The sequence below is a fragment of the Limanda limanda genome, chromosome 17 (genome assembly GCF_963576545.1).
Source record: "Limanda limanda chromosome 17, fLimLim1.1, whole genome shotgun sequence".
Classification (NCBI taxonomy): Eukaryota; Metazoa; Chordata; class Actinopteri; order Pleuronectiformes; family Pleuronectidae; genus Limanda; species Limanda limanda.
This window is the reverse complement of record NC_083652.1, coordinates 20437427-20451093: the sequence shown is the minus strand read 5'-3', so window position 1 is coordinate 20451093 and position 13667 is coordinate 20437427. Positions and strand designations below refer to the sequence as shown.

At 43.9% G+C, this 13667-nt stretch overlaps 1 long non-coding RNA gene across 1 annotated transcript in view; it reads right to left on the bottom strand.

Moving 5' to 3' along the window:
- Positions 1-357: 357 nt before the first annotated feature.
- The window catches only part of LOC133023318 (uncharacterized), a 52656-nt gene continuing 39346 nt past the window's right edge, over positions 358-13667 (bottom strand). Inside the window, exons 3-4 of the long non-coding RNA XR_009683047.1 lie at positions 3463-3527; positions 358-1165 (exon numbers count right to left, since the gene is read on the bottom strand). This is a non-coding gene — a long non-coding RNA (uncharacterized LOC133023318). The remainder of the gene's footprint in view (positions 1166-3462; positions 3528-13667) is intronic.

Here is a 13667-nt window from a genome sequence, read left to right as displayed (position 1 = left end):
ATCTTCTGGATCCGGGCCTGTTTGTGACACTATTGAGTAAATTCCTCTGATTTTCAACGTTTCATTATATCAACATTTAAACTACATTTGTCCTTGCCACTATGAACATTAATTTTGTTCCACGTCTTTGTTGACTGAGCTGAAAAGGAACCAAATTAATAAAGAGAGACGATAACAGACGGTAATTGAGACGGTAACAGATCGGCAAACACTGGCCAAACCAGTAACGAAGCCAGCATGACAAACAGAAACAGCACACACACGCGTTTGCAGACGTATAAGTAACATCATGAAATCATCTTATTAGTTGATAATGATCTTACATCTGCAGCTGCAATAACAAAAACATACCAAAGCTTGGAGACACTCTTTTATTTCAGCAAATAACACAATCAAAGTTATGTTGCAATAAATCATCATGGAAATTCGCAGCCTGAATATTAACCACACACAGAGTGTCCCAGTGACATGCAGGGTTAGTGGGAGAGTTTAACATTCATTAACACGGTGATGATAATGGACTGATCCTTCTGAGGAATCTCGATCACATGTGTATTAATTAGTTATTACACCACAGGACAAATTTATGGAGCTCTTCACTCCACAAACCTCATGTGTGCCTGCGCTGGTGAAAGCGTTGCCACCGGTTTGTTAAAAAAAAAAAAAAAAGTCTTACAAAATGAAAATAACATCTGATTATATTCCATTTACAGTTCCAGCGCCTGTTGATTCTTGTCCCAGAATAACACAGTAAATGTCACAACTACGGTACAGGGTATGAACAACAGTCTGAATAAGCGCTGGATATCAAAAGCAGATGCATATACAGGAAAATATTAATCCGGGTTCAATTTAGCAAAAGTCAAATAATATGTAGATCCATTGTGGTAACTACAGCGAATGCACAGTCATTGATTTGGCTTTCCTACTCCTGCATCTCTCCAGACAGGGTTGACTGATCTGTTCCATAATGTCGGAGCGGTGGAGTACACGCCGCTGTCCTGCTGAGTTTATGTCAGAGCTCCTCCAAGTCCGAGCGGCTGGCGCGGGTCCTGAGCAGCAACATTGTCAGTGATGGAGCTCATGCTGTCAGCAGCCGTGCCAAGAGCAAACATCTGCTGCAGGGGATGCTGGTCCGCAGTCCAAGCCGGGATTTAACATGATCCTAGAAACATAATACAGAAACTAATGACTGTTGGAAGCCAGCAACCACTTGAAGCTTTAACAGTGACACATGTTTCTCATACCCTCTCGAAAGAAGTTAGAGGCTTTGCTGGTATTATTTTCTTCTTCACAATATCAAAAGGTAACTAGAGATTCATAAAACATGCTAAACTGATCAGCTGATAAGATAAGATTAAGATTAAGATACATTTACTTATCCCACACACATGCACAGACATGCACAGGCACACTCATGCAAGGGGAAATTTAACCTCTGCTTTTAACCCATCTGGTGCAGGACACACAGAGCAGTGAGCAGCCATGTACGGCGCCCGGGGAGCAGATGTTGGGGGAGTAAGGCGCCTTGCTCAAGGGCACTAGGCAGGGGAGGGAGAATCCTCTTGGATTTTTGGACAGATCAATCCAGGTTCGTCTTTTTGTTGTTTCTCCGTGGAGTCGAACCAGAGACGAACCAGAGACCTTTTCTGCCCAGAGTCCAAGTTACTGCCACTAGTCCACCACCTCTCCGCCACTGCCTTTAGCTGAACTGATTTGGCTGCTGTCGCTATTCGCTAACTTTCGTCTTTCAACCCTGGCATGAAGAAGTTGCAGATGAAGCACCCGGCGCCTCATCCAAATCAAATCATCACATTGAAATGCGGTGGCAAATTCCCAGATGCGTTTTGCTTCCAGCGGCGTGGCTCTTTCAGTCCAATAGCAGAATTAAAGATGTCACTCTAGTATTGTTAAGGCACACAGAACAGTAAAAGATAACAAACACCCTGATTACAAAGACACATCTGATTCCAGCGTTTAAAGACATGACATAGAATGTCTGTCTGGAGCATGAGTGTGGGAAGCTTTGGAAACCTGATTTATATCCAGAGCGACAGCTGGATGCACACGTTCTATCGGTGCATAACATCAGCTTCTTCACAACAATGTGAGAACAGCCCGAGGTGAGGTAATGCAGGCAGGTGGCCTCTTGTCAACCTCTGCTCTGCTCTACCTGTGCCTGCGTTCACAACCTCCCACGCAATGACATAATGTCGTCTGCCTCCACACACACACCGCCCACTCAGTGCTCGTGGTTGTCATGGCAGCGAAGTGGCAGGACCGGCCCGTCCGGCCTGTCCTTTGCCCGGGGAAGGAACAACATGTCAAAGGATAAGTAGTCATCCATCAGTGTTTCTCATCTTCTTTCTGCCTGTCTGCACCTCTGAGCTGGTTTCCCTGCTCGAAGTCACGTTCCACTCGTCTACCGGATATGGCCTCATTCTCTTTCTTCATCCACCTCCTCCTGCACTCCTCCCTCCCTCCTTCCCCCGGGCCTCAAACATCACCGTCTGATACCGACTTTCTACCTCTGGCCTATAAGCTTCAACCAAACACACTTTTTAAGATTTGATTAATGTTGTCTAAACTTATTTATACTTCTATACTTCTTCAGTTTCGCTTCTCAACAAAATCATTTTTTACCTGATCTCTCCCTTGCCCTCCATTCTGGTTTTTCCCTTCCCACGTTTCTCACCTATGCCTCACCGGGGAAGCAGAGCCAGGAGAGAAGGATCAGCACAGAGAACCACGTCCCAACCTGCCTCTGAGCGTCAGCCTGCCCGTGTTCGCCTGTCTGCGCCTGGGGCCGCCACCGAGGCCCCCCCACCCCACCCTATCTCCCTCCCTCATCAGCACATCTACTGTACCTGTCTGCTGGCTCCCTGCCATCCACACACACACACAGGCCCACTTCATTTACTGAGGGAACCAGGTAGTGGAAATCAAAGAAGAGACAATGCAAGCATGACAAAAAAAAAGGAGACTACTCATGTTGAGGTCAAGCATGTTTGACCTCCACTGAGAACACCCACAGCTACCCCTGGAGAGGAGCACGTATACAGTGCCACTCATTCAGCTTGCTGGCTGCTGCGCAAAAGCCCGTCAACAGGTTTCTTTGAAGGCCACCGACTCTGTGGTGGGCCATCAAAGCATATCTTCATTCAGTCCCACTGAAAGGATCTGAGGCTCCTGAGAAAAGCAGTGTTTGAAGTGATATCTCTGTGCAACTGCATTCTTTACCGTGCTGTCATGACTGGAGTTACACAATAAAAACAAGAACACGGGCATGAGGCCAGTGCCAGCACCCGGGTCATGTCTCTTAAACATGTGAACAACCACTGCTGCCTCCACTCGGTCAGTGGACGGACCAAACCTCTGGCTGCAACTGTCAGTGTCCATTAATAAGAATGCATCATCTATTCCTCTGAATGAATATCAAACGAAAAGCAGAGTCATCTTTACCTGTTGAATCACTGACGATCGTGTTTCCATTACTCAGCCTCTTCTTGTTGCTCCTCTGAGATCATCTGTGAAAGATAAAGGACGGGGGGAAATGAAATGATTCAGAGGGGCTCGTTTAAGTGTAAACATAGACGTCAACCAAAAAGACGGAGGAATCAGATTTAATTTAGTCCAGCTCTGCCTAAACTTGCATTAACACTCCAACAAATATTTATTTCTCCACGGTACAACGAGAGGAGATACCTCCGCTGTCTGTTTTCATAGGGAAGTTTATAGTTAAAAGTTTCAAACCTCCATTACTTAACAAACAACAGGAGTATATTCTATTTTGGTGGAAAAAATTGTATTTATTTATTTTTACATTCCTGTATTTTTGTTCTTGTAAACTCCTGGACGTTCACATCTTTAAACAATAATAAAATAAAACATGGGGAAATTAACTGGCTCTGGTTGCCTCCACCATCCAGGGCAGTTTCGGTCAACATCAACTTTTTTCAGGACTCATATGAGGTCACTGTGACCTTAACCTTAACCTGAACTTTGATTGGTTCATCTTTGAGTCCGAGTGAGATCAGGTCAAAACTCAAAAGAAATCCACAAATGGTAGATTCGAGAAGAAAGGCAGATATAAGATATTTAACGTTCAAGAGGCCGAAAACATGTTTTGTGAGACCACCAGGACCTTGACTGAGCCCACCCAAATCTATTCAGTGAATCTGTGAGTCAAGGTGAACATTTTTGCCAAATTTGAAATGATTCCCTCAAAGTGGTCAAAGATAATATTTTCACAAGGCAAAAGAGTTTTGTGAGGTTGCAGTGACTTTGACATTTGACATTCAAATTTAAATCAGGTCATCATTGAATCCAAATTAATGTTTGGCCAGATGTTATTTCATTTTTGGTGCTCCTGATGTATCATTAACAAAAGAACATGAGGTCACCATGTCCTTGATCTTTGACCTTCAACCAGACTACATGGAACATTTGTACCAAATTTTAAGAACTTTAGTTCAGTTTGTCCAGTCTGGTCTACTGTAAAAAACATGGCGGCCTCCGTAAAGAGAAACCGCTGTACATACAAAGTTCTAAAATATAGAGGGCCCAGTCTAGGGTAAAGATAACGTAAATTTGTAAAATTTAGATGAAACATACTAGGGAAAACATCCCTAGGATTATTATATATTTAATTTCTGCCAATAGATCCCTTTCACCTTCACACTGAACTTTTAAGTAACGATCAGCTGCCCTACGTTCGAGATGCATCATTTTTCAGGCCCCGGGTTCATAATGACCACATGAATCAGACCTTCTCCAGTATCTTCACAGGCCATTTAAAGAGTCAAACCAGGAGTAGCAACATAGATCAGCGTGACTCTGGTTTATGTAAATCTAAGGTTTCAGTGGAGTTCGGCAGCACCTGGCAGTTCAGAAGAACGGAAGCATTCAAAGTGGCTTTTTCCATTTTACCAATTTTAAATGTACTTGGTTTTATTTTATAAGGTCAACAAGTTCGGTTAGATATTGAACCAAAAAACGTGCAGGTTTCCTCATACAAGCATGTGAATGAAGCTGTGGCGTCTTCATCCAATCACAGACAAAGGTGCTCTCAGCTCCTGAGTTTCACTGTCCCAGACCAGTTACCGTGGAAACAAATGCACTGTTTCCGAGTGACACAAAGCCCGAACTTAAGAACCTCATTTCAGGTTGAAGGCTCCGAGAGCTGAGGGGAAAACAGCAATAACAGGACGGCGGGGAGAGAAACTGAATACCGGCAAATTGCTTCCCAGAGTTTCTGGAGGACATGGTAAAATAATTCTCCCTTTTAAAATACCTTTCCCTGGCACCAGGCACCCTAGGTAGTTTTGTGCCGGTCCCATTTCTTTTATTTCCCCTCTCATATTTCCGTTTCTTTTCACTATCGTACTGAGCTAAGTGAGTTATCATGTACACCAGCAGGCTGGAGCAGCATGTGGCTAGGCTAAGCCTCCAGATGAGGTAATGTTTACAGGGTTGGCGAGCCAGGAGAAGGGTTGGTCAGGTCTTGATTAGCTCAGGGGTCGGGGCTCTCTCTAATATTGGACACCCCTTTGTGTGGTGAGATTACTGCCTTATGAAAAAACTTCCCCTGCCGACACGCCTGATGGGATCAGAGCTTCCTGCCTGCTGCATCGTCCTGCTTATGAGCTCTCCACACATGGGAGAGAAAACACACAGCCAAACACCACAAACACACATCTGTACATCTCAGAGAAGACAGGCGTGTGCAGTGAGAGATCATGTGCACAACTCACAAGTACTGTGCATGCCTACGTGTAAACAAGCATGCACATACACACACACACAACCGACAAGCACACACATGGCTGCAAACTGTAAGTAACGACCATAACTGATGACCCCCAGAAGGAAAGCAACCTGCATTTATTAGCGAGGCCAGATGCGACACAAACACGAGCTCATGCACGCTCACTTGCTTTTCCTGAGGTCGTCTCCTCCGGCCACTCCTCAATGAAAATCACATGATGGACCACATCCAGCTCTGAAAAAACAGCCGAGAATCTCCACCCCGAAAAAACATCAACAAACAATGTTAGAAATCACAGGGGAATCGGAGGCAAAGCTTCCAGGGGATTTGATCCTTGTAGTCCTCGAACGAAGGCTGAGGCTATAGGATGATTTCAATTATTTGATATAATTTCTGATGGTCCATTAGTTCAAAATAAGGCTCTGATTATATGTGATGTGTAAACAGAAGGTTGCAAAGAAAACCTGCATCTGATGCAGGGCTGTACTTTTTTCCAGATGCGTAATCGACTCTTAATTAGCAGTGGCCTCACTTTCATGTAACCTTTTCCGAATAAATCTCATTTCAAACCAAGAACAACTGAATCATTGCAGCGTTTTGGTTCCTTCAACCATACAGCAAACATCAACACCTTCCTATTTCTACTGTTTAGGGGCCTGCTTTAACAAATGATCATATTTCTGCAGCTCACCATGTGGAAACAGATAAATACTTGTAGGTGTAAGCACAAAAGCAAGCGCTTTCTTTCTTTCTCTCTCTCTCTCTCTCTCTCTCACACACACACACATATATATTAACACACACACAGACACACACACGGGGCACTGGCACAACCTTGCGCCAGTGGTCCTCTAAACCAGTCATGTGAAATGACCCGTTCCTTTCTGCAAATCAGATTACATCTCCAAGCTGAGGTCTGCAAGTCCACACACACACACACACACGCACACATAAAGCTCCGGGCTCAGGTCCACGCAACTCAACACACACACATGAACACACACACACACACACATCGAGAGACGGCTTAATCAGATTTTGCCCTACAAACCTTCTCGTCTTTGTGAATGTACGCCACCCTGCGCGTATCAGCATGGCCCAGAAATACCTACAAACTTACAGGACCCAGAGATATATACTGCATGTATATGGCCGACATCAAGAACAGTGAAAGTAAAAAAACGAGAGCCGCTCAGGCCACAGATTCCCTCGCATAGGATCAAAACAAAGCCAGGTCTTTGTTAAAGAAAATCATAGGGGGCTGTGATAAGCATCCTTTCAGCAGCGCTCGACTGCTGTTTGGCAGCTTCGCTATGGAATGAGCACATGTGCTAACACGTTTATTATGTGTTTGGCAGAAATGCAAATGATAGTTGATTCGCAAATGATTCGAGTCCTCTTCATGTTACCGAGCCCCGGTGCACAAAAGCAGGGAACTCTAGAAAGCTAGTTGCTTCAATTATGGTAACATTTTCCAGGGGTTTTTCTTAACATTAACTGAGCTCAACAAGTAAGCAAATAAGTGCATGAATTTATGAATAAAACTGTACGAGGTTCTGTTCGCTTCTGTGGCGCTTTTGACGTCTTTGCACATTTTAGATTTAGTGATCAGATGTGCAGCTATCCGAGTTTTCTGCTCCAACTCTTTTATTCTCAGTCATAGTGCGAAAGCAGCTTGCTGGCTGGCTGATGGTGGACTGGTCCGCTTAATCATACCCAGACAGTTGGAGGAAGTACAAGTCTCTGTCCCTACAGGATCTACATTAAGTCTCCACTCTGCTAATCAGAAAGCCCTTTAAATACATCAGCATGTCCCTCTGGCCCAACCAACAAGCAAATCGCATTTGTCTTTGCAACTTTTTTAAGGAAATGTCAATTACTTCTCCATCGAGTCTGGAAAACCGGCCACTGCTGCCTCAGTGTTCATTGTAATAAATAAATAAACTAAGTAGCTCATTATCTGTGTTCCTTTTTGCCCTTGATCCTGTGGAAGTCAGAGGGTGGGAAGTCGTGGGTGGCAGGAAGCTGAGATAGTCGTGGCTACAATGGGGTGTCAGGACTCTGTCAGTCATCCCAACTCAAGTTCAACTCGAGCGGGTCATTTTCTCTTCACCGTGATATCTGAGAGCACCAGCGACGGACACCAGCAGCGAGGGGAATGGAGGAGCGGAGGGACCGTGCCCTGGGTTAGATTGCAATGGATGCTCAGATAAGAAGGACAGATTTAGGCAGGTCAGCAGGGGAAGCTGGCTGAGGCTCCTGTTACCTTCAGGAAGAGCTCACTCATCCCTCAGATCACCTCCCACACCTGCGGAGGCCGGCATCTGTAACACGGTGCCACCAGCCAGGAGCTGGGAAGTGGTCGCCAAAGCCTTCCAATGGTGACTCGTACAGCAACTGGACAATAAATCATTGTGCTGGTGGTTTTACAAGATCTGGCCCTCACCAACATAACTGGCAGTCATTTCCCAAAGCATATCAAGGTTTTCGATTTGGAACTTTCCGGGTAGCCACTGGTTTCAAGTTTATTAAAGTACAAAACCAAAACTTGGAAAGCTACTTTGGCATTTTGTTGTTTTGTTGAAGTCATATTGATGTGTGGTCATTTGTTTTGACCTTTGGGAAACTCCAAATATCAGAAGTTTAGTCGACAACAAGTATGTCCATGATTTGATGTTCTGTGCCAAATTTTGTGACAGCTTAGTAAGTGAATGCACTGCTTGCAGCTCCTATGTGGAATGTTTCTGTAGCCACAGGACCATGTGACAACAGCAGTACTAACTAATACTTTAAAAACAGGAAACATCTAGTTTCAAATGGCTGCGGGCTGAATTTTATATGACAGTAAAGGTGAATGTCAGTGCATAACCGTTACAGGCTTTCAAATTTCACAATTTACATAGTTTTCATCATCATTTGGACATTTACTGAAGATGAGCAATGCTGATTATCAAGCCACTGATCAATAAATCAATCAAAAACCTTGCAAGGCTAAAAGGTTTGCGAAAAATGGAATAGAGTTACTCAGAACACATATGGTCAGTGTTACAGCACACATTCCTGACAACACACACATGCACATAACCATAAAATAAAGATAGCGTTGTCTTCTTGAGTGCATTTCCTTTCGAGGGGGTTAGCATATGGCGGCTGGTTCCCCTTTTACACCCTGTCTGCACAGAACAGCCGACTTACAGCTGACACCTTGAAGTGATAAGGACTTTGACCTTGAATATCTTCAGCAGCGGGACATGATCCATACGCATGAAAAATCCCAACATGGAGGACTATTCTGGTTGAGGATGTCGTTTTGCCAGGGTACCGCTCCCAGTTTTGCTTTCAAGTCATCAGCGTCATATGCTGAGCAAAACTACAGCTTTTAAAATGGAAATTTATGAGGATAATAAAGTTACATCAAGCAACTCCTTAATAACACAAATTAACCAGCAAAACCCTCCTCCCCTACTGTGGAAAAAAACCTAATTTGTGTGTTTTACAAGGTGAGAAGTGAGGAAACAGTTCTATTCAAAAGCATTGGTGGCAATGAATTGTCTCGTCTTAAACGAAAATGCCACCAAGTTATCTCCTGTCATCTGTTGAACCCAGTAGAGGTAGTGACCAGGAGTGGTCACAGGAGCCGTGAAATGTTAGTTTTAGAGTGAAGGTAAACAGCCTCTCCCCTGGTGGGCCTGTACCCTACACAGAGTGAGCACATGTTTCCCATTGTGGTTAAAAGGAAAGGGGATTAAAGTGTACTGCAGCCGAAGCCATACCCATACACCCCACGGTGGGATCACAGTACTTTCAGGTCTTTCAGTACTGCTGATGCAGCCCAGTTGGAAGTGGGTAGTGTGTATAGGGAGAGACACGGCCAGTTTTATCAGATGGGCAAGTCAGGGTCCTCAAGAGCCTGAATTTTGTCCCGTTCAAACCAACATTAACATGCAATCTGGGTGATCCATCCACTGGTGGACAGCATCAGTTCACACCCGGCACAGCATGTCCACACAAGCATCTCAAGTGACCACATCTCCGTTCCCTTCGCTCTATATGCAAACAAACACAAAGCTAATTAACAGCTGCTTGTAAAGGCAAAATGCATTATTATCCTCGAAAGTCTGACTGTGACGGAAAAGTCTGCAGTTTGCTCTACAGTGAGATAAGATTGGAAACAGTACAAAAACAGTTATTCAATATGAGGTGGTCAATGTTGATTGCAGCATTGGCCACAAGTAAATCAATGCATGGGAAAAAGTTAAAATATTTTCAGCTCATTATGAAACTGTGGCGAGCCAGAGGACGTCAGCAGAGCAGGCGGTCCATCACAGGACACATTTGCGTTCACACTGCTGAAAGAATGTGGCCACATGCTTCCCAGACGTCCTCCAAATGCGGTTTCATACGTGTCCTCAATGTTTCTTCACACCTGCACTTAGAGCTTTCCACTTGCAGATCACCCAGGACGGATGTGAATGCCAAGTCTGAGGGGGGGGGGGGGAGCCTTTGAGGCCTTTCTCTGGGGCTGAGGAGTCGGGCACGTTACCAAGGAACTGCCTGACATTCACACAAACACAGGGCAGGTTGGGTTTATGAAAGGGTGTTGAAACAGAGCAGATTTCACTTTTCAGAGGCCCAACATTGCCCCTGTGAAAAGAGATGAGCTTCATAACTAATATGAACAGAAACAGAGAAAGGGAGGAAAAAAGAGATGAAGCCTGGGTTAGACTAAAAAACAAACAGAAAAGGAAGTTACTGGTGACTGGTTTTGGCTGCCAGATAGGAGGTTTTCACCCCAGGGCTGTGGGGTCAAATAGGCCACAATCAGGTACCACGGGGGACAGTTGAAGCAGGGGACTGTGACTGTGCAGCCAATTAAAGGACACTTTAAAGAGGCAAATCACGCAAGGGACATTGAGGAAGATATGCATAGTGGAGCATATCTGCACGTACCCAAAAACTGCCAATTAACCAACACCCCATGAAGCTCAGCTGTGACCGATTCGGCAGGAGGGCTTCCATGTGCAGTGAGTAGGACTCGGTTAGGAAAGGATGTAGACGGAGGGTCAAGCATTCAGCCTGTCAAGTCTCACCAAATATTAGTGTCTCTACTGAGTCATGTTAGAGACTGATTGTCATCTATTGTGTGAGGGTTTCTCAGAAATCGGAACTCGAACTTGAGGTGAAGGAACCCCGAAGGCTAATTTATGCTTAACATCAGATGCATAACGTAGAAATACGTAGAAACAGACGGAGTCTTGTGTTCGTATTCATTTAATCCATGATTGCGCACTTCTTCAAATCGGGATCGAATAGTCAAAAACAGAGAGATCCCTCTGGAAACCACAGGGGGCAGTGTAGACAATAGTTCAACTACAGGACAAAAGAACACGATGAAAAAAATAACTTTTGAGTTGGTTAGTTAGAACAAGGCCGTTTACAAGACACCCGCTTTTGCCTGATTCGTAAGAGGTATATTATCGCAGCCAGTTTGTTGTTGTTTGTAACTCTCGACTCTGCGCTGCCCTCTAGGGGATTGCTTAACAACAATGCCAACGTAAAGCATGGATGGAAGTTGCTTCAGTGACAGTTAAATAGATTGAAACCGTTGTATCTGTAAATTCTGTCACTTTTAACGTTCATTTGTTACTATTGGGCCAATTGAATATACTTGGACTTAACTATGTAAAACTTTCAACTTAAATCGGAATTTTAAAATGCTGTTCAATTCACTTGCATCTTGACCTCTGACTTGACCCGGATGTGACCTTGATCACTTCAAACCGCTCCACCCAGTGGGAAGGGACTCTCACCCAGTCTAGTTTAACTCGAGCATTCCAAGAAAAGTTATGAACTGTCATTCTTAACCTTCTGGCCCCAAAGCCCACACACATAAACATAGATAATTACATGCTACACGTCTGTCACTCTAACAGAGTTGGTGTATCTGCTTCTGTCTGTGTTTAGGGGAGGAACTGGGGCAACAAGGATTGTGAGCAGAAGTGTTTGTGCAGATTTGCAGCACTTTCTCACCCACAAAAACCCTGTGTGGTGAAAAAGAGCATGTTAATGACCATGTGCGTACTTGTGTTTTGAAACTGGAAACAGATTTACCCAGTGTTCGGGATCAGCTCTTTAAAGGTCGCTCTCCTCTGTAAACCCTGTTCTCTCTCTGATCCAGGTGACGCTCGGCCAATACTTTCATGACACACAGGACGGACACATAAACACCAGCCTGACCACTTTCTCCTTCTTTGTGACGTCAATAATTTCCGATTCCGATGACGCTACACTGACATTCAGTGTCATTGATTAATTGGTTCCTACGGGGTTCTAAGAGTTTCCGTTTTGAAAAAACTAGAGCACTTTCCGGAGCTCTAAACTGTAAGACACAAACAGGACTCCGGCTGCAGTGCAAGATGCCCTGGAAGGGGATAATAAAATAAAGTTTTCCTATCGGTACTGATCCCAGTGTTACATGCGATGTAGGAAATCTGTGAAACTCCCTTAATTGCAAACATTCTCTAATTTGTAAATGCAAAAGTCCAGATTCATGCCTCTGCATACATGTGTGTGTGTGTGTCGGTGTGCACATGTTGTTCATACACACACACTTAACTCAAAAAAACTCCTAACATAAATGCAATGGTGGAAAAAGGTGGGATGGGGAACATATCAAGGCTAATCTGGCCAGGGATTAGGAGCAGGCAAATATCACCAATAATAAACAAATGACTAACATTCATCTGTGTGCTTTCAAGCCCCCCGGGCCCCAGCGAGAGCAAAACAGGGTCTGGATCCAATCCCTGCTGTTTATCAGTGCGAGTAGAAGCGCCCACTTGTCAAACCTCCATGAAAAGCATTTGGGGGACAAACCCAGAATGGGGAACAGAGCAATCCAACAAATCAGTCCGCCCAGATTTGATTTACAGCTCAGAGCTCAAAGACCAGAGCCCAATATTCTGATGGTAATGGCCGTTTTGTTACCGCTTCATTATTCATGCTGACACTGTCTTCTGGTCAGCCATTTTCTGTGGGATGATAATTTGATTTTGACTGACACATATCGCCTGTGACCTTTTCAGCGGAGACAGAGGCAGTGTTGAGACAGCCGAGTGTCTGAATAGGTTCAAATAAATAAAAAAGACACTTGTGACAGCACATATACAATGGGATTGAGAGTCAGACACCACTTTTCCCACTCTCTTAAAAGGGAAACGAATGGGAAAGTGGTCTTGGACTTTTGGACCACAGTGACGCACCACACTGCAAAGCCAATGTGTTGATTAAACAAGTGATAAGACACAAATGATTATTTTTTGATTTAAAGAATGTTTATGAATTTATTTGTTATATGATTAGATACAGTTAAATATATCACACACCATGAGATAAAAAAATTAATCACGTGATTCATTGATTTATTAATTGATAATAACTTTCACATGTTCCAGTTTCTCAGATTTGATTTTGCTGCTTTTTCAGTTTTATATGACTTTAAAATAAATATAGACTGAAACGTAATAGACGATTCTGAAGTGTCACAAGTTTTAATGGGACTTTTTCTACTATTTAATAAATTAAAATTAATTGCAAATATACAACACGATTGGATAACTGTTGTGTATAAGCTGTTGTTTTGCGTGTTCCAATTTGACCCGATTCAAAATGTTTTTGTTGGAAGCAAATTTCTAAGGCAGGTGGCAAATTTAAAACCAGGCCACAGTGTCGTCGTTGCTCAAGGGCAAAAGGGATTTTTTACGACGCAACAATTCAACCTGCGATGACAGCAGAGCAGCGCACCGGATTCATATTATTGACAAATATTGATTACTTGTCTAGGCATCACCATGGAGATTATTGCAGAGGAATGTTATACAGATAAAGTAATGGGCCATAAATT